We start from the raw sequence: 15,737 nt of genomic DNA on the forward strand, positions 1-15,737 counted from the left end.
CAAGGTAAATGCAACTGCTTTCAGGGCCCAACCAGAACATCCATGAGCCCCATCTGAAGATACTTAACCACACCTGTAAAACCCTTTTTGCCTCTTAAGGTACACCCACAGGTTCCAGGGATTAGTACGTGCACATCTTCGGGGGGACCATTCTTCCGCCAACCACACCATCTCAGGCTGTGGCTCAGAGATTCCTCAGCTTTGGAACCTGTCACTTCAAGCGCCCTTTTCCTAACACTGATGAGGGAAGTCCACCAAAGGCATACTTTTTCCCCACATCCACCAGCTTTTCTAATTAGTTTTAATAAAATTCTGAAATGACCACTTGTCCTTCAATTTAAGCTTTTAACTTTTTTTTAGAAGGATTTGTATTTGGACAAATGAGTATGTGAGATTTAGGAATGGATCTTTATAAAATGTGGCTTAGTTTGGGTCATCTGCCAGAAAGAAAGGGGTCCATAAAATGAGCCTATCTGGTCCTGTATAATTTTTGTCCAGTGTATTTAATGGTATTGATTCCTTTATTTCCCAAGAGGAGTCTACACACCAGAGAGACAGACTCTCTTCGTCCAGTCTACCTGCCTGGAGGCCCATCTGCAACCGCAGTTCACTGGTGATCAGAGATGCAGGAGGGGGGCCCCGACAGGCTAATGTCTCGTGCACACAGGCAGTGGGAGATGCAGCTGCCCACCCGGACCTCCCTCCCGCCCCCCGCAAGCACCTCTCCCAGGCAGGGCTGGGAACGTCACAGCTGATGGTGCCTGATTTAATGGTCAGAACCTCAGATGCTGTGAGCAGGAGCGGGGCGCACTCGAGATATTTAGGGAAAGGATCTAGAGAAGGTGAGTCTCCAGACCAGCCTTCTGTCTCCAGCCTTCTGTCTTCTGTTGCTGAATCCGGGCTGGCAGATGCCAGCATGGAAAGGAATGCCGTGAAGTCATAAAGACACGGTGGAAATTAACGCAGAAACTATTCCCAGGTCTTTTTAAAGCAGGTTATTAACAAGGATATAGAATAAAATGCCAATTTTGTTTTAAAAGTATTGAACGACTAGACTGACTAGACGGACATAACAATGTTGATCACGAGGCGGTGGGATCACAGGTGATTTTAATTGGCTTCGTTAACAGTTTTCTGTGATTTTACAAACAAGTATTATCCTAACTGGAACAACACGAACGGAACGTGTAAATACACAGAAATAGTAACACGTGAAATATACATGTGTATTTTCGAGGAAATGGATGTGAACCCAGACTCTGAAAAGCAAAACTCCAGGGAAAGGGTGCGGCCGAGGGACACACGCCTGCCCCCAGTGCACGACTCACTCAGGGAGCCTGGGCTTCGCACACCCTGACCATCAGCAAAACTAAGAACAATGAGCTCCGCTCCGCTTCCCCACTGTTACCTGGCCAGGTGGGCGGGGTCAGCCGCACCTGAGTCTTACTCATGGGATTGGCTCTTTTCCACTCTCCCTCCTTATTTTAGCCATCATATTTATAGCAAGTAAGTTAATGACATATCACGCTGAATGATTTCCTCTGGCTATCATCTCATTTCTTCAACGGCCTCCTAACTGTCCCTGTAGCACACAATACTGTGACCCGCCCAACTAACTGCATTTCTCTAGGGACCATTTAGGGAGAAAGGGCAGGAGACAAAGGAGGGAGACGCCCCTGCACAACCAAGGACGGGCACTCCCAAAGGGCCCCGAGGAGGGAGACGCCCGGGAAAGCAAGGTGTCCAGGAAAGGAGCCCCTGCTCTGCTCACAGTTTCGGATCTGACTTTATGGGCATTTTCACCCACATTTATCTTGAATTACTTGTTCATCAGGAAATTCGTTGAGGATTTCCGTCATCAAGGATGTATTTCTGAGATCACTGTTCTTCAAACTGTCCTCTAGCAGCGGCTTTCCTTCTTCCAGAAGAACTTCATCAGGCAACGCCAACAAGGAAAGATTCAGCCGGCTCCTCTGGCTGAGCTGGAGCCTGGCCCCCTGTAGCCCCCGCTCAGAATACGAGGGTTCCCAGGACACTGTCAACCGCCCGCCGACCCTCGCGCGAGCGTGTGTGCATCCCCAGCTCGCTACGGGGCCAGGCTCACTCTCTGCAGGGCCTGTGGACCCACCCTGGGGCCCTGTGAGTGGTTTAATGCGCAAAGTGTGTATTGAATTCAGTGGAAATACCTGCAACTCGGGCCACTGCCCCACCTCCACACGCCCTCCCTCTAATGCTCTCATTTGCAGGGGCTGGTAAAAGTCTCTGGCTCTAAAAGAAAGTCCGTGAAAGCTGCCCTCCCAGAGGGGCTCTTACGCCTCATGTGGATGAACTTACCCCACTTCTACCTAAACTCTTGCTCAAAATACTCTGCCCTGTTCCCACTATTCCAAGGACTGAAAACTGTAGAACTCTCCAAATTATATTTTCTTATAAATTCTAAACACTCCATTTGTAAATAACCTATAAAAAAAATCTATACAGAAGAGGCTGTGACTTGATATACTTCTCACTGGAAGTACCGAACGTGTAATTAGTCCCCTTTTCCAAATAAAGAAATGGAAATTTTTCTGAGCTGAGATGCTACAGTGTCTAATGGAAACTATGCGCTGGGAGAAAATAAAGGGTGAGAGCAAAACACAAATGAATGGAAAGTAACATGGAGAAGCTATCCACCTTAGGGGGAAAAGAACTAACAGAACAAAACAAAGAAGAAAACGAAACACCACCGTCTGGAGAAACTAAAAGATGCGCCCGGGGCAAGTGCAGTCTCCATCAGAGACTCCTTCCTGTCCTGCGCGCCCCCAGCCCACTGCTGGTCCACAGAAGAGGCCACAAGTGCCAACTCTCCGCAAGGGTCCTCAACACTTCAGGCGCCTAGAAACCAACCACTCGGCACCTGACCACTCTCAGTAACGGTGCTCTCCTGTGCAGAAAAGGACACGTGTTTCCCCAAACTGATCCGCTCTGTCCCTCCCGCCCGGGGATGTCAGTCTGACTGTCGTTTGTCTCATCACTAAGTACCAGGCAGCACGAAGAGCCTGCAGTCTTCCCCAAAACAGGGAGAGGCGACAGCTGGGCCGGGAAGCTGACGGCCGGGGCTCCACCCCAGACACCTGCCCGGCCCGGGCGCTGGTGAGGGCGCGGCCTGTGCTCCACCGCCTGCCTTCCCATCGAGGATGCAGACCCTAAAGTGGGGAGCCTGGGCTGTCGCTCAGGCCGACAGAACCCTTGGTGGCTTCTGTTCAAAGAGAATGGCGGACTAAATAAATCCATTTATTATACTGTATTAAAAAATAAGCCCACCGTTTGCCGAACTTCCGTTGGTTCTTCTCTAAAGTTACACGAGAGGCAAAATCAGGAAAAGGGGATCTGGGTCCCTTTAACCACAGACTCCATCATTTCATCTTTTTATTTTATCCTCCTCCCCATTCCAATGAGTGCATGAAACGTTACTTCAGCGTTCCTGCACTGCTGATCCAGTAACCTCACACGCTGTATGGAGTGTATCTTACTACAGGTCTAAATGGCCTCTTAAACCAGAGTGTTAGTTTTATTACGTCTGTATTCCGCACAGCGACAGCAAAAGTTAAAGATAGGTGAGACTCATCCTTACGCGCTCGTCCGATGCCCCCTAGTGGCATCTTACTAAATTACAAAATTGAGTACTTTCCTTTTGCTATATTGGCATTGAATCTCAGAGACCCTGTCACAGGTCTCCTTCTATTACCCACATCTTCCATCACACAAAGAAAACAGTCTGTGTGAATGTGTTTTCATGAGACAGTTTATCCGAAATATTATAAAATTACAGCACTGCATCTAAGCCAAGATCCCTCACTGGTGAAATGGCCTACACACCGTATTAAAAATAATGATCGCTTAAAGGGCATTTTCGTTCACTACCAGGTTTAAAATGTAACCAGCGGCTTTTGAGTACAACATTTTCAGGACAAAGGTAGAACTGTGCAGGCAAGAGACGCAGATCAAATTTCTAGCTTCTGCTTTGCTACTAAGCTTCCTCCCTGGCGGAACCGGCCCCAGGGGCCCTGCCTGCTCGTCGGTAAAGCGAGCGCTTGAGCGGGACAGCGTCTCAGGTCCTTCCGGACGTGAAATTCCACAAGCCCGCAGGTCAGGCAAGAAATGAATTTAAATGCAGGAGACACCTGGGTATTTCATTTAATATTGAAATCCTGGTGCATGGATGGGAGTACTCCCTAACACCTAGGCGACCGCACTGGCGCTCAGTATTCTTTCATTTGGTTTACACACCAAGTCAAATGTGAGCGAGTTGCCGGAAATGCCAAAGTCCACAGACCAAACATTCCTCCTTGAACTATGGCTGCACGTGGAGCACAGCTGGCCAGGGTCGGGTCGCAGCGCCCCCTGCAGACAGAGACACGCACAAGGGAAAGAGCCGCACAGCCCTCTAAGCGGGTGGCACCTGGGGCCGGGTGACAGGCTGGCTGGCCAGACCACTCCCGAGGAACATGCCTTAGGTTCTCTTTTCTTTTAGGGCTGGCTGCTGTCTATTAATCACATATTTAAGTACAGGCTTGCAGGTCCCACGTGCACCCCCTGAAGGGCATGTGACTGAACACGGCAGCACTCGGGAGACCTGCAGAGACAGAAAATCAGGCAGCACCACCTGTGCTCCCGGCGGCTGACACAGGTGCCCAGGACACGGTGTGAAAAGAGCACATGCTTACGTCTGCTTTCTTCCGTGTTCATAGCAGTGACTCCTGTGGGTTCGCAAATTTTGACATTTCAGGCACTTGATGATGAAGTAAGAGTTTTACGTTCCCCCAAAGGGAGGATGTGCTTCGAGCATCTGGGAAACATGGGTCGAGATGAAGTTCCAAGCCCAACCCCAGGAGGAGGACCCAGAATGGCAGCCCAGGGACCTGCCCCGCGGCTGCCCTGCTCTGCAGCCCCATCCCTGCAAGGAAACGAGAGGCAGGTCCAAACCCAAGAACCTGGGTGTTCCCTCTGCTTCCCTCAGAGATCACTTCACACCGGGGGTCTGTCTCCCACAGTGACACAGGCAGCGCTGGTGAGAAAGTCTGAGGGAACACTGAACCTCCGACACCCAGCTGCCAAAGTCACAGCTCTGCACGGCTCTGGGGACCAGGCTCTGGGCCCGGCTGCCCTCTGGGGAGCTGGGTGCTCAGGGAAGCCACCTGGTACACCCGAGAGGGCATGTCTGTGAGAGCAGCAAGGACCCCCTGCTCCCCACGTATCATTCCAGCCAAGAAACTGGCTGCTACCTCCTAACAAATACGCTTTTTTTTTTAATTAAGGGACAGACCTACTGAAAGTAATATTTGGAAAAAACTAGAAGTTATGATTATTTTGTCTATAAACAATACGCACTTTTAAAATGAAAATATCCACGGTGGCCAGAGTGCAGAAAAAGGACACCTGACGGAGGAAACCTGAGTCGATACAGACTCCCCAGAAGGTTAAGGCTATCAAACCACAAGGACCAAAAGCTTTAAAGCTATGCAAGTCGCTGACCAGCAGTCTCAAGTCTGGAGGTGTGTCCTAAAGAAATGATAAAGGGGGGCTTCCCTGGTGGCGCAGTGGTTCAGAGTCCGCCTGCCGATGCAGGGGACACGGGTTCGTGCCCTGGTCCGGGAAGATCCCACATGCCGCGGAGCGGCTGGGCCCGTGAGCCATGGTCGCTGAGCCTGCGCATCCGGAGCCTGTGCTCCGCAACGGGAGAGGCCACAGCAGTGAGAGCCCCGTGTACCGCAAAAAAAGAGAAAAGAAATGATAACGGGTGGAGATGCAGCTCTAGGCAAAGAGCCAACCACTGAAGCATTAATTCTAAAACAACAAATAAATGGAGGGAGCGGGTCACAAAGTGTCTAACAGAGGACTGGGCCAAAAAGTTGTCACAGCCACTCGACGAAGGCAGTGTAAAAATCAGAAAGTATTTTGTAGAAAAAGTATTTCTGTGAAAAAGGTTGTGAAATATCAGAATGCCTGAGAATCCATTTTTCAAACACATGGGCGTCCATGTACAGCCCCCTTCCCAGGCCTTAATGATAACAGCCAGTGGGCGGTGGTCTTCTGGGTGGTATTTATTTCCATATTTCATAACCTTTAAAAACCATCTCTCTCTTTTCTTTGGCAAGTCTCACAAAACCCAACTTACTCATCAAAGTTTTTACATCCGTGTCTCTTGTAGACAAATTTACAATCCACTTTTCACAGTTTACTTTTCCCCAAATCAGGGATGATCACTGATAGAGGTGTTAATGCATCATTCCCCTCTTCACAAAATTTCCAATGGCTCTGCACTAAATACACAAACTAGCCCCAGACTCCACAGCCTGGTCTCTGGGGGACCCACCATCTGCTCCAAGCCTGGCTCCCCCACTCACTCTTGGAGCCAGTGTCTGGCCAGCTTCACCTGGCAAGCGGCATGTAAAAAACACCCAAGTCCACGGAGAGAAGCTATGCTTTCTCGTATCAGAGCATCTCACAACTAACTAAAAGTCAACCTCCTTTGAGGATTACTTTTGTCTTTCACGAACTGAACCAATTTGGTGCTGCTAACCTAGTGGGTAGTTCCTCAGTGAGTATAGGTTACTCAAAATCTGGCTATGTCAGAAAACAGACTTGTGGTTGCCGAGGGGGAGGGCAGTGGGGGGAGGGATGGAGTGGGAGGTTGGGATTAGCAGATGTGAGCTATTATATACAGAATCGATAAACAACAAGGTCCTTCTGTATAGCACAGGGAACTATATACAATATCCTATGATAAACCATAATGGAAAAGAACATAAAGAAAAGTGTGTGTGTGTATACGTATAACCGAATATATATATGTATAACTGAATACACATAGAACTGAATATATATAGAACTGAATATATATATAACTGAATCACTTTGCAGAAATTAAACAACATTGTAAATCAGCTACACTTCAATAAAAAACATCTGGCTATGCCCTATAAGGGAAAAAATGTTATAAAATAAATAGAAGACTTCAAAATAACTTGGAAACATCAGCTACAGATCGTAACAACTTCTCACTATCCTAGTGAAGTAACATCTTCATATTCTTTTGATCAGAGACTCTGTGGAGGGTTAAATAGGTCAAAAAAATACATCACCGTTTAATCATCTTAGAAACATTAGAAAGAGCAGAATGCCGTGGCATTAAGAACTGATTATGAACAAAAATAAAAGCCATTTGTATGCATTAATGATACATCAAGCTAATTCAAGCTGGCTGAAGTCATTAAGAGGAATCCTGGGGCAAAACACAGCTCTGATGCCACAGTGCGGCAAAGTATTAAAAGAACCATTTTCTATGGCATTGATACAATTAATTCTCTGAGCAAAAGATAGGCTCTTCACGTGAAAATCAAAACACAGCACATTTACTAGTAGTGTGTTTAATGGCCTCGTGTTGGTAGTGTGAGAGTTAACTCCGGCATTTCTGTGCACTTACACGAACACTGGGACCCACTCAATGCTCCCAGGGGAAGCAGAGCACGACAAGTCCAGACTCAGGGTAAGAAAATGCCAGGAAAGACCCAAGCCCCTATCAACACAACATTCCACGACACCGTGAGATAGAAGATGGCTTACTGTCTCTCGCTGTTTATAATATCATCAATCTTGACAAAGATCTTCAGATGACTTCTATGTTATTTTCTAAAAGGATTAAAATGTCTCTCCTTGTAATGGTTCCTTCTACTCATATCAGAAACTAGTTTAAGAATTATCATTTCACACCTGATTCCGTATTGTTAAGGCCAGTAGCTGCAGTCTGTGGAGTATGAACCACACTGATAATTTAGAAATTGCCCCCTACCTAAAAATTGTCATTTTGGGTAAGTGATTTTAAGCAAATCGGTCAACATTCCAAGGAGATAATTCCTCTTTAAAAGGAATTATCAGTGGACCTCTGGGTCCACTGAACATGATGGGAGATAAATTCTTAAAAAGGGCAACTTCTAGGCAAAGAGACTCCAAATGAGGAACGAGCTGATTTCATACTGGTGACAATGTTTTAAATCACTTGAGTTATTCAAGGTTCATCACCTCTTAGCCCCGGATTGCTCAGTGCAGCCCAGTCACTGGTCCCACCTTGATACATTCCCTACCTGTTCACCGTGTTTGGAAGATCTGGTTACAGATCACGTGCCAGACGCACCGGGCTCACCTGGAACACATGTGTTGAAAATTCCCCACCCCTAAGAACTTTTGAGCTCCAAGATTTTTTTCTAAGAACAGTAAAGTAACTCAAAAGTTCTTCTGCTTTTCTTTTGTTTTTGTTACCTCTGAGAATACAGCTTACTACACCAAGTGTTGCTATGTTACTTCTGGCATTCATTACTTCGATGTGTGATTTAACCCTGTTGCAGAGAAAGCTTCCCTGGTTAAGAAATTCACCGCATTTGAAAATGCATACATAAGCAGTACTGACAACGTCACGTTTCATAAAAATAGTTACTATAAATCATTTACACACTTTCTCACCCAAACATACACGAGGGTTACAGCACAAGGAGAACCACCTCCCCAAGCCTACACATCCCTAATCACTCCACGCCCCCTCCACTCACAGGCTCAATCAAAAGTCTACTTAGCGCTCGGGATATTTTCAGTTTGGTGAGAGATGATCCGCGATGGGCCAGGTATGGCTCTTTTGGAAACAACTTACAGATTCTAATTTCCAGGGAATGAGACCACGTTAAAAGCTACCAGGCAGTGAGAGCCAAAGACACCTGTGGTTAATGATGACATCAGGGCAGCCGCAAAACCCGGGTCAAGACCGCCTTGTAAGACTTAACCAGTTAACTTGAGAGGAACCTGACGACTGTTTTCCTTTTCTTTTGCCCCCCACCTTAGCATCACCACGTGAGTGCGACGTAAGACTTAGGTAGGTAACTTTTTTCACGTCATGCCTGTTCGTGGGAAGTTTTAAACTAGTAAAAACCTTTCAAAAGTGGAATTTAAGCAGCTGAACCTTTTTCGCCCCATCCTAATACACACTAACCGACCATCTGTCCCAGGAAGTCCTGCGCATACAACTTTCCACTGCAAAGAGGGCAGTGGGAGTGGGCGGGGTGGGTGTGGGCACAGTGACGGTGATGGGCACAGAGGTGCAGTGAAAACAGGAAATGGACACGCGGGCCTGACACCGGCCGAACGATGCGACTTCAGGAAGCCAGCCCCGCAGAGACCGTGGCTCCCAACCACAAGTCAGGCCTCTAAGATCTACTACCTCACAGCATGAGCCCTTAGCTTAAACTGCGATAGAAACATCAGTCATCATTACCAATGATAAAGGAGCACATGTTGACGGACACTTAACGACCCCTAATGACTTAATTTGTTCACCTTCTCAGTATATAGTAAATGCCAAATGGACACACATGGCTTGCTTTTGAACATGAAAAATCTTATCTTTGGAAGTACTCTTTTGGAAAAGAAAACATATATATATAAATAACAATAAATTGGCTCCAATCTGATCTCTAACGTAATAAAAATAGGAGAAAAACAACAGCAGCACTGCAGATAACAACACAGGCCACCCTGCCGGTGAAAACTAAGCTGGTTCCAGGAAAGAATGGAATAGGCCTGACACATCCCTCAGCAGGAGGAACAGAAGACTGTGACGTAAGCAAGACAAGACGGTGCCAGATGATGCCACACTGGGGAGAAAAGCCCAGAAGACTGCTTACAGTTAATGATGCCCTAACACATGCAATTAGGTTCCACAAACTGGGCTCAGGAACACAGCTACCCTTCCTGTACTGGACACTCCTGTAATTAGGGCCAAGCAGCTGCAGACGTTTCATGTGAAAGGGGATTCTCTGTACATCAGGGTTTCAGTCTTTGGAAGCAAAGGCTGGAAAGCACACTGAGGCTGCGCGCGGCACCACAGGACCCCGGGCAGGTCCGCGATCTCTCGGGGCTCGGGCCTCGGCATGAGGGAGCCGACCCCCGGCAGGCGTGAAACCCAAGTAGAACAGCTTCTGCCAAAGCGGTTTCCAGAATGTCGACTGCAGCACGAATCTGAAGAGCTGGGGTGGATGAACTGGGAGATTGGGACTGACATACATACACCACCATGTGTAAAACAGACAACTGAGGGGAACCTACTGTATAGCGCAGGGAGCTCAGCTAGGTGCTCGGTGGTGACCCGGGTGGCTGGGACGGGGAGGCGGGGTGGGAGGGAGGTCCAAGAGGGAGGGCATGTAGGGATGTATGTATACACAGAGCTGATTCATTTCGTTGTCCAGCAGAAAGTAACATAACACTGTAATGCAACTGTACCCCAATAAAAAAAAGAAATAAAGAGCTGGGTGATGGTGTCGAAAGACTGCCATGAGTCTTCCTAGGAGGGGGCTGCTATAGATAAACGTCCACCCCCAGGACGGCTGGAGGGAAGTCTCAGTGAGCAGAAGGTCTAGCAAGAGGCAGACAGCGACCTTCAAATGCTACTGCCCAGCTTTGCCAACCACATGTACCTGAAACTAAACCGTTTCTGTTAATGTAAATAAAGCAGATCCATCCTAGAACAGAAGGTCTCCCACGTGAGATGACTGAACCACCCTTGACAAACAGCCCAGTGACAAAACCCAGCAGCCTTGGGCAGAATTAAGCAGGATGGCAATCTGCAGTTTATCTACATCTTGGTCTATACGGATCTTGAGCCGGTCCACCAATTACTGTCAGAGCAGAATCTTGCAGGTAGGTTTCCTACTGTTCAATGAATAGAAGCTTAAGAAGTTAAACCTTTAGTGGGGAGTATGCCTTAATGTGTATAACAGGATGCTCTGAATTAGGATTTAACAAATGACTACAACTTTAGAATGTATGTGCAAGAAGATTAAATTCTGTACAACTGATGCTGGAGCAATAACACAACATCCTGTACATAAAACAATACTGTTTACGATTCATATAAATCTGCATCAACTCATTCTGGGGGCGGGGGAGGGAAGGAGGGAGGGGAAGGGCATAAAGCAGCTTAGATAAAGGAAAGACAAGATGGTGTTCTGTACCAGCAGCTGGTTCTCCTTCGCATTCCGTATAAAGGGAAGCCACTCTTCTTTAGGTATCAGAGATCTTTAAGATATGCAAGCCAGATGCCATCATTTAAAAATTATAAAATATACCGCCAAAACCTTAGAGGTCCATCAGCTCTCTTCCACAAAACGCCAAAACAAACAAACGGATCCTCCCTCATCCCGAGGCTAAGATAACTGTTCTGTGACACAAATCACTACGCTCACCACATGTCCATGACACACCACTGTCACTCCCGGCAAGACAAGCTACAAACACGGACACCCGATATAAGGTGAGATATTTAAAAGTGTTCAAAGAGCGACTAAAATCCACAATTTCCAAAACCCAACCCCAGGAAACTAAAATCATGGCTGCTCTATCGTGAAGACTTTCTTGCCCCCGAGACGGCGCGTGTAACCCTCCAAGGGGCACTTTCACCACCCACACCAATGACTTTTCACTACCTTTAAGCTCTGCTTGGTCTTCTGAGGGAAGAATTTACTTTTTATCGTTAAGCGGTGTTTATTTTAGCTTATCACTGAACGTCTTGCTTGAAAACTCCCACCAGCAACACCACCTTCCTTTACCTGCCCGGAGGCTGAGCTAGAAAGCCATGAAAGACGTGCTCACTGCAAGGGCTCTGGCCACTCAGACCTGGTTCCTTTATAGAAAGTGACACTTCTCTTTTTTAAAAATAAAATTAAAAAAAAAAAAATGGGACCAGAGAAACAATACCTGCCGAGAATGAACTTTATTTGCTGCAATCCTGTTTCTGCATGTATCCAGGCCCTGATCTGGACAAATGACCAGGGACTTTCAAAAAACTGAATGCCAGACACAGAAATCACTGCCATATTAAAAACACAACGGCCTGCAGTTCCCTCTCCCAGACATGCCAGGGGCAAACAAAGCAGCACAGAATGGGACTGAGAGACATGGGGTGGGCCCCGGGCAGCCCACAGGGGCCCCAGCACGCCCCGTAGGGCCCTTCTGGGAACCCAGACGAACAGATGGGTAACCAGGCCCCAAGCCAGATTCAGCTGCCCAGATTAAGTAAAAAGCAATGACTGTATTAATTCTCAAAAGGCGAATCTGACTTACAGGAACCCCCTGTGCAGGCCAGATCATTCTTCTCCACAAGCTACACAACCTAAGAAGCAGAGGGTGACCCCACGCTGTCAAGCAGGGGCGACGGAAAGCACCCTAGTCCGGCACTACCTCTTCTCCGCCCCCAGGCAAGATGTCGCCTGCATTTCTGGGTGACTGTTCTAAGTTTATCTTCCCTGCTGGACTTCCACTTCACCAAGACAGGGGCCCTGACTGTGCTTCCAGGCATGAGGAAGGCTGGTGCTCAACTAAGGGAATGAATGAACGAACGCAACAACCAACCTACTTCGCTTCCTCCTGATACCGAGAAGCTAACAGAGAACCTCCCTCCTGAATCACCTTCCAGGAGATATGTGACTACACCAGCAAAACCATCCTGTTTCTCCACTATTTTCACATTCTGTCTTCTGTTTTAGGACACTTAAAGAAGCAAAGACTAAGGTCCCTGGTCTCTTACAAAGCAGGGCTGGGCAGCCAGCTGATCGGGAGCTCGGCCTGCAAGAGCAGGTGGAGGTCGGAGCTGGGGTAACACACCGGGTCTGGATGCTTCTTTGATCGATAAGCTAATGGTTACACAGAAGTTACACGCTTTTTAAAAAATTTTTCTACCATGCAAAGATATAAAAAGTACACAAATAAAAGTAAGCCCTAGGGCATAGAGAAAGCCCTGAAGTCAAAAAAAGAAATCCAGATATACCGAGTCCGTGAGTGGGCAGTGAAGCTGTGCAGTCAAAGTGTGCCCTGCCCCCAGCCTGCCCCGGGTATGTGGGCAGGACCCAGATGCTCTGTTTTAATGACAAAATGGTTAAGGCTCTAGGCTCCCGGCTCCCAAGACTGGGGTCCAACCCACGCGAGTACCTGTGGTCAAGGTACCTGACCTTTCTGAGCCCTGAGTTCTTTAGCTATAAACCTTCCAAGTTGTTTTTTTTTTTTTTCTTTTTTCTTCCCTTGAAGATTAAAATGGATGGTTATTGCTAATGATTTCCAAGTACTGAGTATATTCCCCATTCGGTTAGCCACTACTTTCACCACTAAGAATTCAAGAGTTTACGATTAACACATAAAAAGGTTTACCATCAAATTACCACAGAAAATATGCAGAGTAACCGCAATTTTATTTTAGAAACTTAACCTTCACGTAAATAAAAATATTTTAAGAATAAAATCACAACAGTCACAGAAGTTGCAGTACCATGCAGACTTCGTTCAATCCAAATACTCAACGGGAATGTATCGTTTCTAAAGTTAATAACAAAATGTTCTGGAAATCTCGCAAGCCTGTGAAAACTCACACTTCGAGCGTGATATGGTTCACCAGTGGAATCACTGAGGAGCCGTCACAGCAAGGAGACACTGGTATTTTAACCAATGACTTTTGGAAAGGTCCTTCCTCATGCTCCCCTTGCCAGCTTCCAGCTTGAGGATGACAGGGAAGTGCCCCCAGCACACTGGCACCTGCCCACTGCCTCAGATCCCCTGGATGCTGGGCAGGGAAGCTCCATAACTTGTCATCCCCGAGTACTAGTTAGTTTACTATGTATAAGAGGAGTTCATTTATTTATGGGAAGTTCACATTTGCAAACCTCCATCAACGTACAAGGAAAAGCAATCACTGTGGAGAAGAAACTCATCCACGCAACTAAATGCCGATCCTCCACGTCAGGGATGGGCAGACCTTCTGTAAAAGGCCACAGAGTATCTCAGGCTTTCTTGGCCAAAAGGTCCCGCTGGAACCACTCAACTCTGCGGCAACACCCAAGAGCAGCCCAGCGCACCCCTCCCGCAGCCCGGAAACAGAGAAGTCTGTTTATAGAAACGGGCTGTTGGCCAGGTTTGGCCCCTGGGCCCTAGTTTGCAGACCTTTCATCTGTTAATACTCCACGTTAACCATCACAGGGCTTTCCACTATTGGGGCAAACGGCGACCTCGCCCACTGGAGCCCACCCCTCGGGAGAGCCCCACAGGCTTCCCTGCGTCATCCTTCACGGTGTCACTAACGTTCAAGGAGCTGCAGATACTGGCCCTGAACGGCTTTTAAGTGGGGTCTGCTCCCGAGCACGGGTGGGCAGGGCACGAGGAGGCCCACGTAAATGTGCGGTAAAGGACAAAGGGGACGCAGAGCCCTGGGGACTGGGGGCTCTTCTCGGTAGACTCCTGAGCTGGGAGAGGAATGTGACGTGTAGGGACTAAATAGGATAAAACGTACTGAAAAATAGGAAAGGCTGAAAATTATCTGGGAGGCGGATAAGAGGAAAGAGATGGCAGGCTTAGAAAAGGAACTGGCTGCTAAGGAAAGTGGAAGAAAATGCAAAGTTAAAAACTGGACACAATCTTTGAAATTTAATAAAATGGCGGGAGTGTGCAATTCCTGTAATTTTCTCTGAAAGCTCGTTTGGACATTTAAAAAAAAAGCATGACCTGCCCGGTTTAGGGAAGTGCTGGGAGCACCCCATCATTACTACTCTTCCTGGCATTAACAGTCTCCCCAGGGCAAGGCCTCCACGACCCCAGGAGCAAGGGCGGCCTCCAAGGAGACCAAGCCTGGCTGCCCTGCTCAGCCCCCAACAAGCCCCGGCACAGAGCTGGGGATGCAGAGGTAGGTCTAAACCAGATTAACCCAGAAGAGGAGGGGGCCTAGGATCCCCATGACGCCCATCAGAAACAGAACCCTCTGCTGGGAGCATCCTTCTCCCGGGTCTTTGATGCTTAACCTACCCCAGACCCTCCCCGACCCCACTAGACCAGAGACCACCTTCCCCGCTACAGACCCCGCCCCCCGCCTCCCTCTCATCCCCACCTGCTCTCTCCCCCGCCCTCCCGGCCTGACGTCTGCCATCACAGTTGTGTAAGGGGGGACCTCTGCTCCACCAGGAGAACTTCCCGTCTGAGGGGTGGCTGTCCTGGAGGTGAGGGATCAAGAAGGAGGCAAAGAGGGCTTCCCTGGTGGCGCAGTGGTTGCGAGTCCGCCTGCCGATGCAGGGGACGCGGGTTCGTGCCCCGGTCGGGGAGGATCCCACATGCCGCGGAGCGGCTGGGCCCGTGAGCCATGGCCGCTGAGCCTGCGCGTCCGGAGCCTGTGCTCCGCAACGGGAGAGGCCACAACAGTGAGAGGCCCGCGTACAGCATAAAAAAAAAAAAAAAAAAAAAAGAAGGAGGCAAAGAAACAGTTCCCAAATGCTGGCGCCCACTCCCAGCCACCGGCCCTAAGGCGTACTTACTTCTGGCCAAACTTGACTCTCTCTCTTTTCTGCTTACTCTCCTCCAAACCCAGCCTGAAACACTTAAACTTTTTTTTTTTTAATGGGGCTGAATAAAGAATGAGCATCTACAGTGAAGCAGAAATGATGCGTGTGTATGTATGACACGTCCTGTGCGTAAATAACCATTTGAGAAATGCTTCATCCTGTGCACAAAGAGGTCACCAGTGGTACACACAGGACTTTCAGGGTGGATGCTCAGCGCACCCCCTGAACGCGACCCGGGGCTGAGGGTCCCCCTCCTTGTAGGGAGCGCTCGGGGTCACATCATCCACGTGGACCAGTGACCAGTGTGAGGTGAATGGATGCTGCAGGCACAGCGTGAGTATT

General features: G+C 48.2%; 1 protein-coding gene across 6 annotated transcripts in view; it reads right to left on the reverse strand.

Moving 5' to 3' along the window:
• AGAP1 (ArfGAP with GTPase domain, ankyrin repeat and PH domain 1) overlaps window positions 1–15,737 on the reverse strand; it is a 560,398-nt gene that overhangs the window by 319,965 nt on the left and 224,696 nt on the right. The gene's annotated exons all lie outside the window — the stretch shown is intronic.

This window comes from Phocoena sinus, chromosome 7 (genome assembly GCF_008692025.1).
Source record: "Phocoena sinus isolate mPhoSin1 chromosome 7, mPhoSin1.pri, whole genome shotgun sequence".
In the NCBI taxonomy this organism is placed as follows: Eukaryota; Metazoa; Chordata; class Mammalia; order Artiodactyla; family Phocoenidae; genus Phocoena; species Phocoena sinus.